Below are 24,097 nucleotides of genomic sequence, written 5' to 3' on the forward strand. Positions count from 1 at the left end.
TGTTTTTTAAAACAAGCTTCACAAATTCTTTTTAATAACCCATTTTTAGAAAACAATAAAAAAAAAATATTTTTAAATTTACAGAAAAATAAAAAATGATACAAAAATAATGAATGTTTTCAAACTTTTCATTCCTTTTATTTTGAAAACATGGGAAAACTTTAGGACTCTTTTGTTTGACGGATTGGCTTAGGCGAGATTAGTAATACTGTGGGATTAAGTGATAGGATTAGTAATGAGGCGGTATTAAGTTGGGATGGAAAATAAAGAGTGCCTGTTTGTACACCACTAAATTAGTAACACCATAACAATTTTTGTCTTGTATCTTTAGATATGATTAATACTCCATCCGTCCCAAAATATTAGTCTCTTATTCTATTTTTCATTATCCCAAAATATTAGCCTATTTTCAAAAATCAAAGAATAAAATAATATGAATTTACTATTTGCCCTTCTTTTAAATTTATTAATAACACAAAAAGTACAATTATGACAATTGATATTTTCCAAAAAAATGTACTATCATAGGGTAATTTTTGAAAATTAATATTTTTAAAATATAATAATTGTACTATCAAAAAAAAAAGTTAGATTCCCCAAAAGGGACTTTATTTTGGAATGGATAGAGTATATAAAATTTCATAAATACTCTTCATTAAAAAAATCAATTTAAAAATCATTACTTCATCTTCTTCTATAAACCAAACCAAGTATTAAGTCACATTAAATGGAGTCAATTACATGAATTCTTTTTTTCCATTCGATTATATCCAAGGCCATTTCATTAGTCAAGTTAAGGAGATTCATATCTCTATTTACTACACCAGTCCACATCAATGTAGGTGTACCCTTTCCCCTAACACTTTTATCTACCGTCACTATATCGCATTTTTTCACTACTGCCTCTGTGATGACCGGTGCGTATTTTGCTTTGATATCTTGAGTAAAGATAGAATTATCATTGTTAAGATGCCGGGTAAGTCGTTGAATTTTTTTTTTCTTAAAATATTTTCTGTTGTGGTTGTTTGGATTCTGAGTCTTCACTCGTTTTAGAGGGTGCAGAGTCGGCTCCGGAGTGGCGAGAGAGAAGCCAAGGATTTTTCCGAGCTGGGGGCCAGGGCCGCACGTACGGGAGGCAAGGTTCCACGTGCAAGAAATAGGGGAGAGGGCTGTGTGCACACTACCTAAAAGGCAGGTGCGTGAGTGGAGGTGCGGAGGAGACCACACATGCGGGGGTAGGAGCCGCACGTACGGGAGAAGGCGCCGCACGTGCGGCCAGGCGCATTCTCTGCATCGTTTTTCGTGCTTTACAGCTATGTATTGGTCTTTTGCTCATTTTCTTTCATTTTTCTGATTTGTTCTCTCTCTCTCTATATCATCTATCTCTCTTTTTCTCTCATCTCTCTCCACCCAAACTCTCCAAAGCCTTGCATTTTCTTTGGATCCCAAGAATCCATTTGGATTCTGGTGCTAGTTCCTTATACCAAAATGATGAGCATGTTGAGAGCTTCGTCTTGACCCGTGGAGATCGTATTCTGGCGAAGTTGATTTTGAGCTCCTTCTCCTCTTCTCTCTTGAGGTAGGGATTTCTTTGATCTTTTTCATTACCTATGTTATAGATAGACATGTGGTATGTTTTTATTGCATAAAAACCATGTTGTTATGGATTTTTCTTTGAAAATCATGATAGGGGATCTAAGGTTGGATGTTGAGATTGAGATTTTGCGGAATAAATTGTTGTTAAGTTAATTTGGGGTGTGATTTAACATATTCATGCTTAGAGAGAGACAAAACCCTTTTTTTTTCTTTTTTTCTTTTTTGTGTAATTGTGCTTAATGGGTAAAAAGGATTGAAATTGTGAAATTAATCATGTCATAAGCTAAGGGATTTAAATAATGAATTGTTGATTGATTTTGAGATTTACCGAGTTTCATGAATTTTAGTAATAACCTTGCTTTGGGTTGTAGATAATAATTGCTAAAAAGGAGGTAAAACATGAGACTAGAAATCATCGGTTTACACTTTTGTCGAGTTGAGGAGAACGGATTTTGGCTTGAGTATACATGAATTTGGGGTTTTGTTAAATGAAAGAAAGAAGTTTCGTTATATATATAAATACATAATTGACGTACTGTAAATTGAAAATTTTGGAAATGAACATTGGAATGTAGAGGCATTTATAACTCTTTTCTAATTGAGACAGAACTTTCAGTAGAAGTTGAAAATCCTAGAATATTGTCATTGTTGTTATACTTAATACCTCATAAGAATGGGATGATTGGATTACTTGGTTTTAACGTATGTCGTTTAGAGGTTTTGTCCTTGGTCATCGGTGGAGGATGACATTGTGAATGTTGAAATGGTTATGTGTCGGTAGTACTCTCGATTTGTCTATGAATGTTGTATGAAGTGATGGTTGGAAAATGTGTAATGCGCTGAGAATCAGAGGTATCATTACCTTCCAGCTAGCGCCTAGAGAATTGGCTGCGCTGAGAATCAGAGGTACCATTACCTTCCAGCTAGCGCCTGGAGAATTGGTAGAGGTACCATTCCCTTCCAGTTGGTGTCTGGTAAATTGGCATTTCATTATGGAAAGATGTACCGTTGGCTTACCATGCCTCAGGTAGGTAGAACAGAGATTATTTATCATTATTGTCTCAGTTTGCCTGTGTGTGTCATGTGTTATGATGATTATGATTTTGGAAGAATGAATTGTCTTATATGTTGAGTAGATGTGTTCTTGTATATTTGGACATGCTAGAGAGGGGTAGAGGGAGTTTCCTGCCATAAATTATTTTATTGTAGGTTTTTCGTTGAATTATGAGTTTAAGATTGAGAATGTGATGAACGTGTGGAGTTAGACTTTGGTTGTGTATTGGGTATAAATAATGTGAAGACATTGGATTTGGTGAACGTGCTTTCAAAAAAAAAAAAAAAAAAAGAGGGGAAATAAAATAGGTTATTATGTGGTATTTTGTCACAAAAGGAAAATACGGTTATCGTGTAATAATTGTTTAAATAAGAAATGGGTAGTAAAAGCGAACCTTGGTGTTATTGAATAAACGGAATGTTTTTGAGAAAAGTATTTACGTAAGTACGCTTTGGTTATAAAATATCACATTATTTATATGGTATGAGACTAGCGTTCATGATCAAAGCTGTCTGTAAGTTGTTATTGTTGAGGATCATGTTGAGATCCCTACTGGACTTTATGTTCATCCCATGTTGCTAATCCTTTTTCAAGTGAATATCGAGATGTGCTACAAGGTCATGGATCTTCCTTATTTATTGGCCACGAGGCCTTTTATGTGTCGATGGAATGCCATTGATGTAAAAGAGTTAAACCGTTCCTCTTGATTTAAATAATGTAAGCTTAAGGGCAATTTATTTAAATATAAATTCAGGTTGCATTCATTTTATATTCGAATGAGAGAATTCTTACTTATGTATTCCTTGTATATATAATGAGCTTCTGTATGCTGTCTCTGGAATTGAATGTCTAATAATTACTTCGGTAATGGAAATCCGAGTAAGAAAAAGTGGGGCCTGAAAATTTGGTATCAGAACGAGCCGGGTTTGAATACCTTGGGCTCGTGGGAAGTGGTTTTTATCACAAGGCGGTTTGCTATGCTTGGTGAGGACGTTGCATATAGTTAGGATAAATGTTAGAACTTATATGTTGCATTTATGTGAGCATGGGATTAAGTTTCTTGGATAGTACTTGTAGCTGATGAACTTGCTTCGAGGTCCTGTTGGAAACACGCCTAATCAACGTGGTTTCTAATAGAAATTCTTTGGGAGTTGTAGACACCCTATTTTTGACCGTCCTCAAGACTTGGTTGTGTTTGCAGGTACATCCAGCTACAAGTTCGATTGCTCGTCGAGTGCTCGACTTTCGCGGCGGAACGTCACAGGTTTGAGCTTTCCAAACCCTGTACCCTTTCTGCCCCATTTTTGGACCATGTGTTGGTCCTTCCAACATAATTCTCTTGGTGCACTGCAGGCCATCCTATGTTACTGCCGGCCATGCCTTTGTTACTGCCAGCCATTGATGAAGCCCGCTGGCCATCAATGAGCCACTGCCGGCCATCAGTGATGGCCGGCAGACCCCTTGTCTCTACAGGTTTCACGCCAGATCTTTTGAGCCAGCTGGTTTTCACTCCTCTCCCCTCCATACACGTGTATGGAGGGATGAAGCTCTTCCCAAGCTTGTTTAACAAGCTTCTTCTTGCATTCTTCTACATAAGGAGAGGCCCTTCCTCTCTATCAGAGGTTCAGCCAGTTTGGTAGGGCTTATTTCCAACTCATTTCAATTTTTAGCTTAATTTAGGCTATTTTGATGTGTTTGGTTTAGCTTAACAGTACAACTTATAGCTTTTTGTAAGTCAAAAATTAACTTATTCTTTGAGTGGGGGAGGAGAAGCTTAATTTATTAGTCAAAAATCAGCTTATGTTCACAGTTATAAGCTATAAGCTATAATCACTTTCCCACAGCTCTACCAAACGGGGCCTATATTTCTCATTCTCTCTCTCTCTATATTGCATAGAATAGTACTCTAAAGTCCATTTTTCTTGCACTTTTGCACTACAACACATAGAGGTACACCACCATCTTTGAGCTGAGGTTTTTGGGAGTGTTACTTGAGCTCTGAAACTTGGTTTTTAGCCTCAGAGCTTGCTGTTTTTGAAGTTGAACTTCAAGGGTGAGTATATTTCCCTTTTTAGCATTTATTTTTACCTCGCTTTGGCCATCCTTGCATATTTTTTTAGGCCTTGCTTTCAACTAAAAAAAGTTCTAGTTTTGCGTGCTTTAGACCTTTGTTTAAGGTCACTTTTTTGTTGGGGGTGGTTTACCCCCTCTTAGGCCATGTTAGGCCTTGTTTTAAGCCATCCCTTTAGTCTCTTGTTGAAGCCTTTGCATGACCATTCTACCACTGAAATCCAAAGGATTTTCAGTGGTGGAAAGGTGATTTTGGTGTCCTAAATAGGAGAGGGTCATCCCCTTTCATTTGTATCTTGTTTACTTGCTTTGAATGCCTCATGTGTGAGCACCATTGGTAAATTCATGTTGGCCATACATTAGCTTGTACTTGGGCTTATTTTAGCATGGCATGCCACTATTTTTACTTGGTTTTGTCACTCCATGCATGGTTAATACACTTGTAGTGTAAATCTCTTAAACTAGCTTTGTATGCTTCATGAAGTAGCATGTCATTATAGCTGGGTTTGAGTCCATTTCAGCATGTTTTTAGTGATGTTTTTCCATGTCATGACTCTACTTTGGTTTGGTTTGGTTGACCCTTGCATGCTCCATGCACTTGTAGAGCATTTCCATGAATTAGCCTAATGTGTCTCATGCTTTAAAATGTCGTTTTAGCATGCTTTTGGCTTAACTTCAAGAAGACTTTGTTCATGTTTTAGCATGTTTAAGGTCTGGTTTATGTTGATTTGGTCATGCATGACTTGCTTTGTATAGCCATAGTGCAAGCTAGCTTGTTAGCTTTATGCATTGAGCCCACTAGCATGTGTCACTCGACCTATTTCAATGATTTGGCATTACTTGTTATGTTATTCCAGTCCATGTTTCATGGTCAAACACTTGCCTTTGTCATGCTTTCAATGCCTTGAAGAGTTAGTGTTTTATGCCTCATGAATGGATCATTGTGCATGCCTCTATGCTTAGGTCCTTAGGATGCCATCTTAGTGGGTTTTTGGGCTTGTTTTATTATGTCATAACTCTGTTTTTTGTTGGTTAAGTCATGCCATGTTTGGTTGTAATAAGTGTAGTGCAATCCCTCTTGTTGGCCTTACTTACACCATGCTTTATGCTTTCCATTTTGACTTATTTTGGCCTTGGTCTATGCATGTTTTAGATTCATTTTGGCATGATCTAGGACTGTTTTGGTTGTCCTTGGCCCTTTAGGGTTTGATTCATGTGGCCTTGGCTTGAGTCCCTTTGCTAGTTTCGTGCTTTGAACATCCTAGCATGCTATGCTTACATTGTTTAGTGGGTTTGGCATCCATTTACATGATATTTCAGAGTTTACCTCATTGCCATCTTATCATGATTATCACTCTTTGCTCATGTTTGAGAGTTGTGTCTTTATGCTTTAATTCTTGGGCTAATGCATCGTGCATGCATACCTTGCTTTTGTGCCCTCATTCCAACACTTTTGGCCACTAATTTGGGCATATCTGAGGTCTGTCCATTTCGGTTTAAGTCCATTGAGCATGGTTGATTACATGTTGTTTGCATGCTTGCATTACATCGCATTGCCTATTCCTTATACTGTGCATTATGTATGCTTAGGTTACATTGCATTGAGTATGCCATCGTTTGCATTGAGCATGCCATCGTTTGCATTGTGTATAATTAGTTGTTGCGTGCATTAGCATTGTGCATGCCATTAGCCTTGTTAGGTTGTTCATATTGCAGCACATGTTTGCATGCTTGAGTCGCATTGTATATGCCATGCTTGTATTCCATTGTTGTTTGGATTAAGTGATAATCCGAGCACGAGAAACGAGGGATGTTTCATACTTCAAGTGATGAAACGTGTCTCAATTCTCGGTTGCCGACGCTCTTGATTATCTATGATAGAGTTCTAGGTATTTATGTGTTTTTTTGTACATTCATTTTACATTTAATTGCACAAGTTGGATTTTTGGCCATCATGCATCGGGATGCATGATTGATGGTCTTGGATCCAATTATGCCTCTCCCTTGATGTTTTGAGGTGATATGGGGTGGCATAATGCATACATACCCTTGGGAGACCCTTCATTTTCTCTATTTTGTGCTCTACTGCAGCTTGGTGTCACAGCACATCAGTGGCCGACAGTGCCTTGCAGATGGCCGGCAGTCCTTCATTCTTGGTCGGCAGGGGGGTTGGCAATGGCTCCCCATGGCCGGTAGGCCACTGGTGTATTCCCCAGACTGGTTTTGGTAAGGTTCAGCAAGAATTCCTTGAGGACACCCTGCAGACAGATCCTCTAAAGAGCAACCGGAGAGCTTTTCGGGGTGGCAACCGAGCATGCATCCTCTTCTCCCCCAACCAGAGCTGGAACAACATTGTTTACTATTTTCCCTACTTCCTAATTAGCATTTGGTTTTGTAATTTAATTAGTCAATTTGTTAATTAATTAAGTTTTGTAATAATTAGTTGTAGCTAGTTATTCATTCGGTTATGTAATAATTAATTAGCTTGTTAGTTAGTTAATTAGTTGGTCTGTATTATTTATTCGGACCCTCCGTCGAGAGGGCATATTGTTGTAATAAGTGTGCGTGCGTGTGTGCATGTCTTCCAACCCCACGTATTTCTCCCTTTCACTTATCTTCTTTTGATGGTTAGTTTAGGGTCATTTTCAATTAGCATACTTATGCTCGCATGTTTGCATCCATTCACCTGTCTTGCATGCACTGGGCTTGGCGCATCATACTAACTGCATTGTATTTCAATTCCAAGTTGAATACATGTCATCAAATGTTGCATCTCATATGCCATCTTAGAATAGCCGAGCCTATTTCTAGTCGCATTTTGCATGTGTTGCATTAGCCATCTTAACATGAACTAGGATCATGCATTGATTACTAACTAGTTGTTTTTTTGGCTCGGAGTATACTGTGAGTGTTTACACTTTAGCATACTGCACGTGTGTTATTGATTGCCATGAAAGCATGCTTTCCATGAGGCTAATTGCTTATTGCTATAATTGCCTGAATGTCTGTGGGTGAAGGTTGGGTTACTTGAATTGGAACAATTAATTGAAATCCGTGATTTGGCCTACTTACGAGTAGCAAACTTTGAACCGTTTTCAAACAAACGAATATGCAATGTTTTATTCCAACTTAGGCGATCTAGTTTATACTTGTTTGCTGTGCGCATCACATAGTAATTCTAGCTAATTAACCGGAATAAGAACACATGTGTTTTCGAAAACAAGATATCATGCTTAGTATATGCCGATCTTTGATCGGGCGAGCGGGGGTGCTCATTGCATGACCTTCCCCAATCGTACCCAAGTTCCCGAGCCGGGGCAACTTTGGTGATGATGGACACGTGGCCTTAAGCACGAGTCAGGGTTTCCTAAATTCCCCCAAAATAAAATATTTAGGTGGCGACTCTATATCTGACAAAGCAGTCCATGTTTGGCACTTCTTTACAAAAATCAATTTTTCAAAACAATTTGTCGAATTTGGACTCTTTGGTGATTTATCGGTCTTGCATTACACTTTACGAGACCAGATTCAGAACCGTGACATTGAGTCCGAACTGTAGCAGTAAGCTCGGAACGAAACGAGATCCGCGTCCCCCTCGCAAGCCCAAATGTCGGAGAGTTCCCAGGAGCGCGTCTATAGGAGTTTCGGAACAAGTGGCTATTTTTGTGGACTTGATTTGGTTATGTACTTAGAAGTTTAATTGTTTATATGCTTTGAGAATTGTATGTTTTGGAGGTTAACTGTGTTGTATAGTTTAGCGGTGGTGAGTGTGTGCCTCTAGAGGTCATTGCGATGTGCCCTAAGTTTGTTTTGTTTTGGGATTTTATAGGATGTCTGCACGAGGAAATAGAGGACGGATGAGTAGTAGGGGTGTCGGTAGGGGCATGGCGATTCCCCTAGGACCTGTCGTTACAACATCAGCTGTCGGTGAGGAAGTTGCACGAGAGGTTGTGAGAGCGGTGCAAGACGCTCTAGCTCGCAATAAGGGGGACAATGGACGTACCTTTAAGCTTACTAAGGAGTTTCTTCGCTCCAATCCACTGAAGTTTTTAGGGGAGGAAAAACCGCTAGAGGTGGAGAATTGGTTGGAACAGATTACCATGACTCTTGATATGCTCAGAGTCGAGGATGAGGAGTTGAGGGTTTCTTTGGCGACCTTCCAATTGAAAGGAGATGTGAATTATTGGAGGAAGTCAATGGAGGATACTGTATGTGCCACGTGGGTTGCGTTTACCGAGGCCTTCCTGGCCAAGTATTTCCCTCCTTCTGCTCGGGAAATGTTGAGGGAACAGTTTGTTGAGTTATGCCAGGATGCTACTCATTTGGCTCAGTTTGAGATGAGGTTCACTAGTTTGTCGAGGTTTGCTCCAAAGTTGGTGACAACAGAGGAACACAGTTGTTATGAGTTTGAGAGGCGGTTACGTGATGATATCCAGGAGAAGGTGGTTGGATCTATGTGGAAGAATGATTTTGCTTTAGTTAAGGCGGCGGCCCATGTGGAGGCCATGGTTAGCAGCGTTGGTTGGGTTAGAAAGGAGGTCATTTCGGTGACTCCTACAGTTCATAAGCACTCTAGGCTTAGTAAGAGGTGGAGGTGAGCGCATGCTCACTCCCAGACTCGGTCCTTGTCCTTGTTAGGGGTTTCAAGCTCGTCCGTTGGGGGACCCAGTGAGGTTCGAGCTCTAAGCCAGACTCGGAGTTGGGAGACTACTGTTTGTTTTACTTGTGGTTTACAGGGCCATGTTAGATGTTTTTGCCCTTTGCATGTGAATTCTTCAAGTGTTTCAGAATCTAGTCGGACTTTGTTCCATCAATCCAGTCGAGGACAATATCAGTACCAGACCCGAAAGGGGCAGGCTTCGAGAGCTTTGCGAGGGTCAACTTTTCAACCAGTGTGGTAGTATCACCCTTAAGAGGGTCTTTTGTTTTAGAGATCTATGTTATTAATTGTAAAGCTTTTGTTATTGATCGGTGTGCTGTAGGATGCTAAGGCACCATGGTTATGTGTTGTATATGTATATATATTGTTGTTTGTTTACCTTTATGTGTTGCGCATGCAATGAGTCTTGAACACTCTTTTATATATGTGTGATGAAAAGTTGTTAAGGGTATTGATGATCCTAGTGTTGTTATATATCAGATGTTAGATTTTGTAATGGCCATGTGATGGCAGTTGATTCTTAATTAGTTTGGAATTGTTGGTGGAAAATGAGGAGTTTGTGGAATTTTTGTGACTAGCGCAATGTTTTGATGAGGGCCAAAATTTTAAAGCTTTTATTGTGTTAAGTTTAAGGAAGTGTGAGACCTTAGAGTTTTGTGGAGATTAAAGGAGGTTATGTAGGAATGTCTAAGGGAGTGTGAGATTCACATCTCGGAGTAGTGAGAATAGTGCTTGTGTGTGTTGCTTAGTGTTTTGAATTGTTGATTAGTGAGTTCGTTATAGTCCTATCGCTCGAGAGTAGAGTAGTGTTGTGTCATGGTTAGTTATGAGTTAGTTATTATATGTGGTGGAATAAGTTTGTTGTGTTGTTAGGTTTTGGGTAGAGATTTAGTGGGAAAGGAATTTCATGGGTAGATGCTCGAAATATTACTAGAGTAATGAAGGGTTTGTGTTCTTAGGTAACGAGTGTATCATTGGTAAGAATTGTTTCGTGTGATCCGGATTGTGTGATCGTCATTGACCTATTCGGTCTTGTGTTGAAATATAAGAACGTGTTTGCCATCTAGGCGTATCAGTAGAATTCCTACGGGGACAATGGTGGAGTAGTCTATTTTGGGGAATCCGAGAAGACCCTAGGAGTATGTGGAACGGTGTTTGAAAACTTGCCTCTGGGAAAATGGGGCAGGAGAAGAATGTAGACGTTTGAAGACCGAGAGTGGAAAATTCTTGGGTGATTAATCAGTTGATCGATATTAAGGCAGGTGACAAATAGTCACTTTAGAATGGTTTAGATGTGGGTTGTAAAGTTGAACCTTTGGAAATTTAGCACAAATTTAGCTGGAAGGCGGTGTTGTACCGTGGGTTATGCTTGGGGCGTTGAGCCTTGCGTATGTGTGTGGTTATCAATGTGCGCATCTCTGTGTAAGTTTTTGAAACTCGTGAATCGGAGTAAAGTGATAGTTGTTTAGGTTAATGTTTGTGTTGGTATGGAACCTTCGAAGTTTGGAAAGTTATGCGTGTTGCATAGTTTCTTTTAGCACCGTGTTTATTTCTGATTGTTGTTGTTATGGAAATGTAATTTTTGCATTTTGGAGTCGCTGTAAGCGTGATGAATGTGATTGGGAGATGGTCGGGATTCAGCGGTTATTTGTTGAGAAAATACATTGGGAGGTGATTATCAGCTTTTGAAAACTTTCATGACAATTCTATTTGAACTAAAACCCTTGGGGTGAGATTTCAAGGTTTGTTTTGGGAAAATAATTACAAACAAAGTGGTTTTACTTGAAGTTTATGACACAAATCTTGTTGAAAAACGGTGTGAATTTGAATAAATTTTGAGAAGATGTACAAATGAGAAATAGAGTTTTCTTTTGAGATGATATGAACAATCCTAGTTGTAACTTGTTTATCTGCCCGTTTTGTTACCTTGCGTGGACGATAAATTGCATAGTAATAATGATATTGACCGAATGAAATTGCATGATAGTGGTATTTTGTGTTGATGGCACCGTTATTATCTCTGTTAATTATTATTGTAGAAATGTTATGTTGATGTTGGTTGTGGCATCACCATGTGGGTGATGGGCATTATTGGGTGACGGTAGAGGCTCACCCGTTGTTATATGGGAATGCAATTGGAAATAAATGAAATTTGGGTCTTGCTTGAGAGGCAGAAAATGTATTTTGGCTTGTGATAGGTGTGAGTTTTGAAGACCTTTGAGAAAATGTCTTATATGTAAAGAAATGATTTTTTCCAAGAATTGAGAAAAAGATGAATTTTTTTTTTTGGGGGGGGGGGTTGAGTTGTTAATTATTATACCCTTATAGTTGGGAGAATATAACCACCGTATTGTATTGCTAAATCTTGGACTTGTATGTTCGGTTATGTGGATCGATTGGTTATTGTAAGGGCTTGTTAGGCCGGAGTCTTGCCTTGGGTCGGGTTTTGTTGTAATCTTTTCCTTTTGAGTAAGGTAACCAAGGATCTTGCAGTGAAAACCTTGTTCCCTTCATGTTGGGGTGTTAAGCGTTGGGGAATGTTTGGGCTTGTGGTGGTGGATGCCCTAGGTGTGCGCATTGTTGTTGTGGTTGTTGTTCTTGTCTCATAGGCCCAGTGAGTAGTATGGGTTGACGAGACGTCCTTACTCTTTTCATTGTGTCCTTGGGCTCCGGGATGTCAGACCCAAAGTTGGGGAGATATTCCAAGTTAGGTTGTAGCCGAAAGTTGATGTTGTGTTTCCTTGGTTAGTTAGGAGGTCTTCCTTGGTACCGTGTTTCCTTCTTCAAGTGTTAGCTTTATTTTGGCGTTGTTAAATTTCGGGGACGAAATTTCCTAAGGTGGGGAGGTTGTAATGACCGGTGCGTATTTTGCTTCGTTATCTTGAGTTATGATGGAATTATCGGTGTTAAGATACCGGGTAAGTCGTTGAACTTTCTTTTTTTCTTTTTTTTCATAAAATATTTTCTGTTGTGGTTGTCTCGATTCTGAGTCTTCACTCGTTTCGGAGGGTGCGGGGTCAGTTCCTAAGTGTCCGGAGAGAAGCCAAGGATTTTTTTCGGGCTGGGGGCCAGGGCCGCACGTGTGGGAGAGGGGCCGTACGTGCAAGAAGCGGGGGAGAGGGCTGTGTGCACACTGCCTAAAAGGCAGGTGTGTGAGTGGAGGTGCGAGGGAGACCGCACGTGCAGGGATGGGAGCCGCACGTGCGGGAGGCTGCTCCACACGTGCGGGAGAAGGCGCCGCACATGTGGCCAGGCGCGTTCTCTGCCTCATTTTTCATGCTTTACAACTATGTATTGGGATTCTGGTGCTAGTTTCTATCATCTATCTCTCTTTTTCTCTCATCTCTCTCTACCCAAACTCTCCAAAGCCTTGCATTTTCTTTGGATCCCAAGAATCCATTGGGATTCTGGTGCTAGTTTCTTATACCAAAATGATGAGCATGTCGAGGGCTTTATCTTGACCCGTGGAGATCGTATTCCGGCAAAGTTGATTTTGAGCTCCTTCTCCCCTTCTCTCTTGAGGTAGGGATTTCTTTGATCTTTTTCAATACCTATGTTATAGATAGACATGTGGTATGTTTTTATTGCATAAAAACCATGTTGGTATGGATTTTTCTTTGAAAATCATCGTAGGGGATCTAAGGTTGGATGTTCAGATTGAGATTTTGTGGAATAAATTGTTGTTAAGTTAATTTGGGGTGTGATTTAACATATTCATGCTTAGAGAGAGATAAAACCCTTTTTTTTCTTTTTCTTTTTTTTTTGTGTAATAGTGCTTAATGGGTAAAAAGGATTGAAATTGTGAAATTAATCATGTCATAAGCTAAGGGATTTAAATAATGAATTGTTGATTGATTTTGAGATTTAATCGGGTTTCATGAATTTTAGTAATAACCTTGTTTTGGGTGTCCATAATCCTGGATAATAAATCAGTAGCTCGTTAATTGCTAAAAATGGGGCAAAACATGAGATTAGAAATCATCGGTTTACACTTTTGTCGAGTTGAGGTGAATGGATTTTAGCTTGAGTATACATGAATTTGGGGTTTTGTTAAATGAAAGAAAGGAGTTTCGTTATATATATAAATACATAATTGACGTACTGTAAATTAAAATTTTTGGAAATGAACATTGGAATGTAGAGGCATTTATAACTCTTTTGTAATTAAGATAGAACTTTCAGTAGAAGTTGAAAATCCTAGAATATTGTTGTTGTTGTTATACTTAATACCTCATAAGAATTTGATGATTGGATTACTTGGTTTTAACGTATGTCGTTTAGAGGTTTTGTCCTTGGTCATCGGTGGAGGATGACATTGTGAATGTTGAAATCATTATGTGTTGGTAGTACACTCGATTTGTCTATGAATGTTGTATGAAGTGATGGTTGGAAAATGTGTAATGTGCTGAGAATCAGAGGTACCGTTACCTTCCAGCTAGCGTCTGGAGAATTGGCTGCGCTGAGAATTAGAGATACCATTACCTTCCTACTAGCGCCTGAAGAATTGGTAGAGGTATCATTCCCTTCCAACTGGTGTCGGGTAAATTGGCATTTCATTGTGGAAAGATGTATCATTGGCTTACCATGCCTCAGGCTAGTAGAGCAGAGATTATTTATTATTATTGTCTTAGTTTGACTGTGTGTGTCATGTGTTATGATGATTATGATTTTGTAAGGATGAATTGTCTTATATATTGAGTAGATGTGTTCTTGTATATTTGGACGTGCTAGAGAGGGGTAGAGGGTGTTTCCTATCATAAATTATTTTATTGTAGGTTTTTCGTTAAATTATGAGTTTAAGATTTAGAATGTGATGAACGTGTGGAGTTAGACTTTGGTTGTGTATTGGGTATAAATAATGTGAAGACATTGGATTTGGTGAACGTGCTTTCAAAAAAAAAAAAAAAGTGAAAAAGAGGGGAAATAAAATAGGTTATTATGTGGTATTTTGTCACAAAAGGAAAATAAGGTTATCGTGTAATAATTGTTTAAAGAAGAAATGGGTAGTAAAAGCGAACCTTGGTGTTATTGAATAAACGGAATGTTTTTGAGAAAAGTATTTATGTAAGTGCACTTTGGTTATAAAATATCACATTATTTATATGGTATGAGACTAGCGTTCATGATCATAGCTATCTGTAAGTTGTTATTGTTGAGGATCATGTTGAGATCCCTACTGGACTTTATATTAATCCAATGTTGCTAATCCTTTTTTAGGTGAATATCGAGATGTGCTACAAGGTCGCGAATCTTCCTTATTTGTTGGCCACGGGGCCTTTTATGTGTCGGCGGAATGCGATTGATGTAAAAGGGTTAAACCCTTCCTCTTGATTTAAATGATGTAAGCCTACGGGCAATTTATTTAAATATAAATTCAGGTTGCATTCATTTTATATTCGAATGAGAGAATTCTTACTTATGTATTCCTTATATATATATAATGAGCTTATGTATGTTGTCTCTGGAATTGAATGTATAATAATGGCTTCGGTAATGGAAATCCGAGTAATAAAAAGTGGGGCGTGACAGCCTCTGTTGGTTTTCGTTGTATATGATCAAACCATCTCAATCTATTCTCTCTTAACTTATCTTCTAGTGGTACTACTCCTACCCATTCTCGAATATACTCATTCTTAACTCTATCATTTCCATTCTTGCTACACATTCCCCTTACCATTCCCATAACAACAATACTCATCTTATCTACATGTTGTTTCTTAGTTGTCCAACATTTCATCACATACAACATCGTTGGTCTAATAACCACTTTATAGAACTTCCCTTTTAGTCTAGTGGGTAATCGTTTATCGCACAATATCCCAAACGCACTTCTCCACTTAAGCCACCCGCATTGATTATACAGATCACATTCGCTCCAATCTCCCCAACCGTTGTGATAATCGATCATAAACAACGAAAATATTCACTCTTGGATAATTCTTGGTTCTCAATCTTCACTTCTCCTCTGCTTCCGTTGTTATTGTTACTAAAATTACACTCCATGTATTCTATCTTAGTTTTGCTTGTCCAAAATCCTTTAAATTTAAGTGCTTCTCTCCAAGTCTCTAACTTAGGGTTAACTCATTCTCTAATCTCATCCACTAACACGATATCATCTATAAAAATCATACATCATGATATATCATCCTAAATATTTCTCGTCAACTCATCCATAACTAAAGCAAAAAGATAAACACTTAAGGTTGACCATTGGTGTAACCCTACCGTAATTGGAAATTCACTTATCTCTCCAGCAGACGATCCAATAGTAATCACCACACCCTCATACATATCCCCAATCGCATCAATGTAACATTTTGTCATCCCTTTCTTCTCTAACACCTACCAGATTATATCCTAAGGCACTCTATCATATGCTTTCTCAATCGATAAAAACCATATGAATGTCTATTTCTTCTTCTTTTTTTTTTCCTATGCTTTTCTATTACTCTGCTCAAAAGATAGATCGTTTCAATTGTTGACTTACGAGGCATAATCCCAAATTGACCCTCTGACACCTCTGCTATATCTCGCAATCGACGTTCCATCACTCTCTCCCACACTTTCATTATATGACATATTAACTTGATTCCTCTATAGTTGTTACAGTTTTGAACATCTCTTTTATTTTTGTAGATTATCACCAAAATACTTTTCCACCACTCCCCTAGCATTTTTCTAGACAACAAAACCTTGCTACCAAACTTTTTTTTTTCTAACATAAATTAATCACAAAATAAATATATCCACCACCACTGTAACAGTGCTCTGCCAAAAATGCATGGGCTAAGGTCCAAATTGTCGTTAAAACACTAATCCCATGGGACTCATTTCTCAATCCCACGTCAAAACCAGCTATGCTAGTCCCACTGCTCAGCGAGGTTGTGAATCCAATTGGATTACTAATCCGATTGTTAGTTTCACAACCAAACAAGCTATGAATCCCTATCTATCTTAATCCAGTCCAAGCTATGAATGGGATCCCTATCAATCTTATTCCAGTCCTACCACTGATGCGGCAAAACAAACGTGACCTAAAAGAAAGAAAAATGACACAGCAGATGACAAACCATAATGAAAGCATTGCAGCATTTTAATTCAAAACTTAACCTGTCACACATTCCGCAGCATACATATCTTGAGTGAAGCAACTGCAATTACTCTTACCATTATTTACCCAAAAGAAAAAACAACCAGGAAATGAGCTAGAATTAATAAGGAATACCAACACCTTGATTTTGAAGAAACTAGGAGAAAGTTTAGTAACCATTTGATAGGCAACAACAAACCACGACAGCCAAAACAGAACTAGAAATCGCCATCCTGTTCTTCTATACCAACACAAATCTAATTAATAATTTCTGACACAATCGGGGAATGGCACCCTGGAAAGTAACTGATTGTCCTTAATTCTGTAGAATCTGTACAACCAAAATTATTTACAAAAGGTTCTCTTCAAGGGTAAAGTATTAGCTAATAAGCAATAGAACCCATTCCACAAATTAGTGAGAAAAGAAAACCGAGCTGCAGAAAGATCACTTCCATGGCATGCTTGAAATGCCCCTTGTATGCTCTTGTTGCAGGCTCGAAATCCCCACCAGAGGGTTCACTAATGTGGAAACCTGTTGCACCACCACATGGGGTGAGCTATGGTGTAGCAGATAGGGTTTCCATTTGGTTAACTGGCTTTAACGCCTTGCAACCATCTGCGATAGAACTGCCTGCAATTACCTGCAATAGAGAAGGAAGCCCATCATTAGTAATGGTCCCATAGAATGTATGTAATATAACAAAACAAAATTAACAAAAACATGATAGTAGTATAGGCATTGCTCAACAAAACATGTGAACAATGGTAAAATTCAGTGTAACCCAATCATATTATTCTGCATAATTGATCTCCATATGATAAAATGAAATTGAGGAGCAGGATGGAGTTTTTGGTGTACCCATAACCACAATTTTTTATTTTTTTAAAAAATAATGATCATGGAAACCCCTTTTTAATAAAATAAGAAATCCATATGCATAACATAACTCTAAATGATAAAGATAGTCAAAGGGGGTAAAGGAAGTATTATTAAACATTAACTAATTTTAACTTTCACATTTTTGCATTTACCGACTTCTTTGAAATATTGCCATTTACTTGTCTGACACCATACTTTACAAATTTTACTGACACTACAAGGAAAAGCAGTTTTGGCGACTAATAACCAAATTTTCGTCGCTGAAAGTAGCACAATTGGCGACTAAAATGGAATTATTAGCCAAAAGTGAAGACTTTTGGCGACTAAAAGAGTTTAGTAGCCAAATGTATAGTTATTGGCGACTAAAAACAAATTTAGTCGCCGAATGTATGGGTTTTAGCGACGAAAGATTTTTTAGTAGCCAAAAGTGATGGTTTTTAGCGACTAAAATAATTTAGTAGCCAAAAGTATAGGTTTTGGCGACTAAAAAATAGTTTGGTCGCCGATTCTACGTGTTTTGGCGACTAAAAATAGTTTGGTCGCTGAAAGTGAAGCTTTTGGCTACTAAAAAAAATTTAGTAGCTAAAAACAGGCAATTGGCGACTAAAATTCAGTTTAGTAGCCAAAAGGGGATGTTTTTGGCGACTAAAAACAGGTTTAGTCGCCAAAAATGCTACTTTCAATCGGAACTTATTTTTTTAGCGACTAAAAAATATTTTAGTAGCCCAAAATTACATTATTGGTGACTAAATAATATATTTAGTCGCCAAAAGTGGCTTCAATTTTTTTTTAGTAAATAATTTATTTTTTACATAAATTATATTGCATAAAAATAATTATATTTATATATATAGTTTTAAATTAATACGGGTCAATATAGTATATAAATAATATATATTGCATATATATTCATGTGATGTTGTAGTGGGTATAGTGGAAGGAGTGTGTTGCTAAAGGTTTAGAAGGTAGAAGGTTGGTGGTTCGAATCTCAGAAAAATCAAAAAAGTTAGCCCTTTTTTTTTTTTTTCCACCGAACAACCTTTGGCGACTAAACTATTGGTCACCAAAAGTATTTGTTTTGGCGACTAAACAGTTTGGTCCGCGTTCCATCAACTATTGACGACTAAAAGATTAGTTGCCAAATGTATAATTTTAAACAGTGAAATTGAGTATTGGCGACCAAAACTTTAGTCGCTCAAGACCTGTCTTTTTGCCTACTAAAACCTTTTTAGTCACCAAAACCTTCTGCGACCGTTTATTCGCGACAAAACCGGCGACTAAAAAATTTAGTCGGGGAAGGTAAAAAGGCGACTTTTGGCGACTAAAAATTTAGTCGCCAAAAGTGATTTTTCTTGTAGTGTGAGTTGTTTGTCATAATGTTGATCTAAAATTTGTTCAATATAAGAAGCTAATTTTGTTTGCATATTTCTAATGGTGATAGGAGTTATAACTTTCTTTCTTTGGCTATTAGACCGACTTCATTTAATACCTAATTTACTGATTGAGGATCCGGAGTTTGTATGAGGGGGATACGAAAGAAGTGCCAAATATTATAGATCATGTAGCACACAGTCTACAGTAATCAATCGAGTAGTAAATATTTTAAAACAAGAAACTGAAAAGGGAAAACTCAGTTGTCATGCTGTAGGTGGGACAAATGGGTGGCGATTGTAAGAGTCGACTTCACAAAACAGACAAAAGGGTACACATGGAGACATATGCAAATTCCATCAATTTATGAAGCAATCGAATAACGGGATAATAAAAATCATTCAGGCCGAAAAAGAAAAAAACAACAAACTTTAAACATATTCATACCTTTTGAACTTTCTTCAACAAATCTTCAAATCCAGCACCAAAATGGCTAGTTAGCTTTGGACCAGCAGGTTCAACACTTCTCTGGCTTGCTTGGAAAAATAGCTATGGATGGTTGAAGAGGTAGGACACATAAAGGATTTGAGAGATTCCCATACACATTTCTGGCAGCAGAAACCTGTTGAATAAAACATCGTTGTGTAAGCAATAACACAAAATGCTAAGGATCACTATAGTAAGCAATCAAAAAAATTAACAAACCTAACTTACCATATCATCTTTAGTTGCCACCACAATAAGCGCATTGACTCTCTTCTTCGAACTCTTGATTACAACATCTTCAACTTCACCAAACTTCTCAAACAACTCCCTTAAACTTTCAGCACTATAATCCTCACCAATCCTCTCCCATGATACCTTGAGCACCTTCTCCTTGTTTAACCCACTCCCAACCTTGTTGGCGTGTGTTGCTCAAATTCTAGCAACTTCGTCTTTAAATTTCTTAAAAATTCTCTCTTCTTCTTCTTCCCAAGCTTTTGTTGCTGAATCAGAAGCAAAAGCAGCTCGTTCGGTTGCTTCAAGGTCAGACATCAACTTTTGGCGCTTCGAATCCCATTGTGCTTGGCGCTTCAAATCCAGTTGTACTTGGAAGTGAATCTTCTCATGTTTAATTCGGAGGAGATCATCAAATGACTTCCTAGCCCTTTCATCCTTGAGGATCGCTTATGACGCATTGAGCTGCTGAATGTCAGAGTGTGCATTGTGGTTGTCCCGCCTCTTGTCGGGGTGTAATTCCAACGCTTTTTTCCTATATGCTTTTGTAATCTCTTTCTCCGAAATCTTAATCCCTTCCTCACCAGATGGTAAGCCCAGAACGATGTAATGATTAACCTCATCATCCATATCTCCTGCTGTTAATTACGACACTGCAATAAAGAGTTATGAAAGCCTGAGTGAACAATTATTGCAAACATAATATATAGATATTACACCCAAATCAAGAAAACAAGTTTTTTTTTTTTGTTTTTTTGTTTTTTTTTTCTAAAGATGTCTAGAGCATTTTGAATGGCATGATAACACAGGTTAAGCACAGGGCTTAATCATAAAACATCCACCTAAAAAAATGTATATTAGCAACTAAACAGCACAAATGCTGCACAAACTCTTTATTGCCAAGAAACAACAATACCAAAAGCACACATGTGCAAGAACACATTATTTGTGTAGTTGACAGATACAATACAAGCTGTAGAAAGGGGAATCTATTAGCCAACCACCTAATAGAAACGCATATGCAGAATGTTACCTATTTACTCAATCAAGTTGACAATTTGATAAGAATTTATCATATTTACGAAGAAATTGTAAACAAAAATAAAAGAACACATTCTAGTTTTCTTCCCTCTTTTTAAGCTATGTTTCATTTGATTTTCTCTCAAAGCATCTTTTTTTAAATATTGGTCTGTGTGGTCTAATGGTCATAGTTTCCTAGTGGAAGATTTGGGGAAAGGGCCACAGCAAGGCTTCCTAAGCAAGTTAAAACTGTCACATAAAAAACCATTCACTGTTTATCACAGCAGCATTCTCAACCTAACCCAAATTTGTTAAAAGGGAGTAAAAACACTAAACTCCAATTTTTATTTTATTTTTTCATCTAAAAAACACAAAAAGAATGAAGAAAAAGAAAAAAACTAATAAAGATTGATTATATTTTTAAGGGGGAGCTTCTAAATACAATCAATTATAATATGCACTTAAATTCCAGGAGGAAAAGATGAAGAAAATGAGAAAAATACAATCTATTACATTTATTGTTAATTTTGAATAACAAATGTGATATGATAATATAGTTTTGATTGTCTAATTAATCTAATAAATGTGCAAATAATTTGCTCAAAAGATTTTATAATATGAACAATTTAAATTATTTATGCCGGTCTCCTAATGGGCTCACGAAACACAAAAGTGATGTCAACGGGTTAGATTTTTCCGGATTTCGCTTACAAATTCTTGATTTTAAACTCAACTATATTTTGATGATACAAATTTTTACTTTACCATAATCCTGACAGCTTTGACCTTCCTAACCCTATAATTTACCCTACCTGTCAATGTTCTTCCAAATTTTTTTTATTAAAATGGATCGGATAATTTTGCCATCCCACAATAATAACGTCCGGTTTGGGTTAGACCATCCAAATTCTAGGCCACGATTATTTTTTTGGAAAGTTGACCCGCTAGTCAATTGACTCAGTCGTTGACTAATCTTGTGAAATTGGTGTTAAAAACACCCAGATCATTGCCAATTCCAAACCCAAATCCCTCAACAACGAAGACCCACTCTACACAAAATACATACAACCCAAAACCCTAAACTCTGCAAAACATACATAATCCATAAAATCTTCAGCCAAACACGTAAATAATCTAAAACCCTAGGCTTTAGCACTACAGAAATCGCCATGAAGACCAAAAAAAAAAAACAAAGTCAAAAATGTAAAATCGAAACACAATCTCAATAATGGAAACATAAAACCCATGCATACCTAAAGAACGTCACTGGAGAACGTAGCCGGAAAGTCTACGAGTGAGTGAGTGAGTGAGTGAGTGAGTGAGAGAGAGAGAGAGAGAGAATGGCTTCGCCCAAGGGCAGGGCTCTAAAAAGGAGTATATATAGGTTTGTATTGGGGCTTTGCCTTTGAGTCCGGCTAGGACCCAATGTGGCTGTTTGAGAAGTTATAATTTTAGTAGGCTATTTTAGTTTTTGATTATTTTAGTAGGTTAAAATTTTTGTGTTTGGGAAGATGATTGAATTTTTTTCTAGTTGGATGTAATGTTTGTAAGAAAAAAAGTGAAATGATTATGAGTTAGATGTGACATTTTGTTTTATTGGTTATTTTAATCTATTTTGTCTTTTAGTGCTATTTTAGCAAAAAAAACTAAAAAAACTTCTTCCCAAACACCCCCATATTTGTTTTGAGCCTCCCACCTGTTTTATTTATTTTTAGGGTAAATTATAAATACAACTTTGAGGTTTGCTTAAAAAAATTTATTTAAAATACGAATTGCCCCTATAATTTGTTTGTTAGAATTTTTGATTTAACAGAATTAATTGAAAAAGTAAAATTTCTAATTGTTTATCTATACAATAATAAAATTATATGAATTATTAATTGAAATAAAATTTTAACATTATTAAAAATTATTAATTAACTTGATGATTTATTAATAACATGACATATTTGTTATGAAATTAGAAACCTTAAGGGGCATAATGTAATTTCTAGAACCACATGGGATAATTTGTAATTTAAATAAACCTCAGAGGTGTGTTTGTAATTTACCCTTATTTTTATTACAATTTTATCTTAATATAAAATTTCATTTATGTCCCTAACCTTCACCTCCCAAAACCTTAACCCTTAGCCACCACAATTTCGGCCAATGTACTTCAATGATTCTCTTCAACTCATTTCCATCACCTTTCGCTACTGTCCATCCCTCGTCAACATCTTTCCATCACTTCTCTACCACCTTGTCATTTATCAGTCCATCCACACCCACTACCGTCATAGCTAAGCTCCATCATCTATCTCTTTTGCAATCGAGATGTACTATTTCTTTCCCTTTATAACTAGGGTTTTGCATGGCGTGGATTGTAATGCCTGGTTCGAAAAGGGATACAGATAGAGAGATTGAAGTTGTAGCGCTTGGTTTGAAAAACAAAATCAAACAAAAGGTGCTAGTTCAGACATATGTCACCAAACAAATATTAGTAGTTCAGTCATAGACTATCGAGAAGATATGCATGTTATAGCCAATTCAAAGGTTATCAAAGAGATAGCTTTTTGCTCGGTCAGTAAATCTTTCTCTTGCTCTCTGTGTCAGTTGATCTTCTACTATGTGATATATCATAGTTTCTTGGGTGGAAGCCACATTGATGAACTTTGATAACTTCTTTTGGCCCTAAATAGAAATTGACATTGTAACTGTGTATTGAAATGTGTATATTGAAATTTCTGACTATAGGGGCGAAGTGTCAAGATCAAAAAATGTACCCATGTGTGCTCCTTACCACAGTTAGAGGGACTGTGTGTACTGAAACTTCTTTCCTGAGTTGGCATATCTAAGTTTATACTTCAAAGAAATGTACCCATGTGTGCTCCTTTCCTCTAAAACCCGTAATGTACCCATGGTTGTTGATTTTGTTTTCAAGTGCTAGACTTTTTATGTGTTTTCATTTCCTTCTCATTCTTATTTTATTATTGTTTTTTTTTATAACTTTGTTTTCAACTCCATGAGGAGTTATCCTTGTTTGCTGCAACATTGTCATCTAATTGTGATGATATAATAGATTTTACTTGCAAGAGTGAGTGTGTTTTTCATGTTAAAAAATTGTCACTCACTATGGAGGGTTGAAATAGTGATTGTATTTTATTTTATTTTTTGGTCAGAGTGATTGTGATTAATTGCTATTTACTGCCTGTTGATAGGAATCATAGATGATAGGAAATATATCTATCAGATTAGATAATGGGGAAGACCAAGAAAATTTAAGATAGTTGAGGTAATTGAAATTTTTTAGACTAAGACATTGAAAATTTGTTTTTGCATTGCCTCTTTCTAGCATGCTTATTAGTAGCTGATTGGTGTACTTAGTTTAGTGTGTAGTATTTTGTTTTTATTTATTTATTTTTAGGGAGGAGGGGGTTGTCCATGCAATAACCCTAGCAGGCTTGTTTTTTTATATGCTCATAGAAATATTTTTGTGATTTTTTGGCACTCATAGTTGTGGGTTGTGATGCCACATTTGTTTGGTTACTTATTGGTAGTTGTAAAGAAGTAACCTCACTGTAAAGAGATGGAGGCTTCCCTTCCCTTGCATTGTAAAAGGGAAATGTGAGATAGATGGATAAAAAATTTAGCTTATAT

At 37.2% G+C, this 24,097-nt stretch overlaps 1 pseudogene; it reads right to left on the minus strand.

The window, feature by feature from the left end:
* Window positions 1–19,238: 19,238 nt before the first annotated feature.
* On the minus strand, window positions 19,239–20,079 carry LOC114305897 (uncharacterized; annotated as a pseudogene).
* Window positions 20,080–24,097: the final 4,018 nt, after the last annotated feature.

The sequence above is a fragment of the Camellia sinensis genome, chromosome 7 (genome assembly GCF_055761805.1).
Source record: "Camellia sinensis isolate YWXY chromosome 7, ASM5576180v1, whole genome shotgun sequence".
NCBI lineage: Eukaryota > Viridiplantae > Streptophyta > Magnoliopsida > Ericales > Theaceae > Camellia > Camellia sinensis.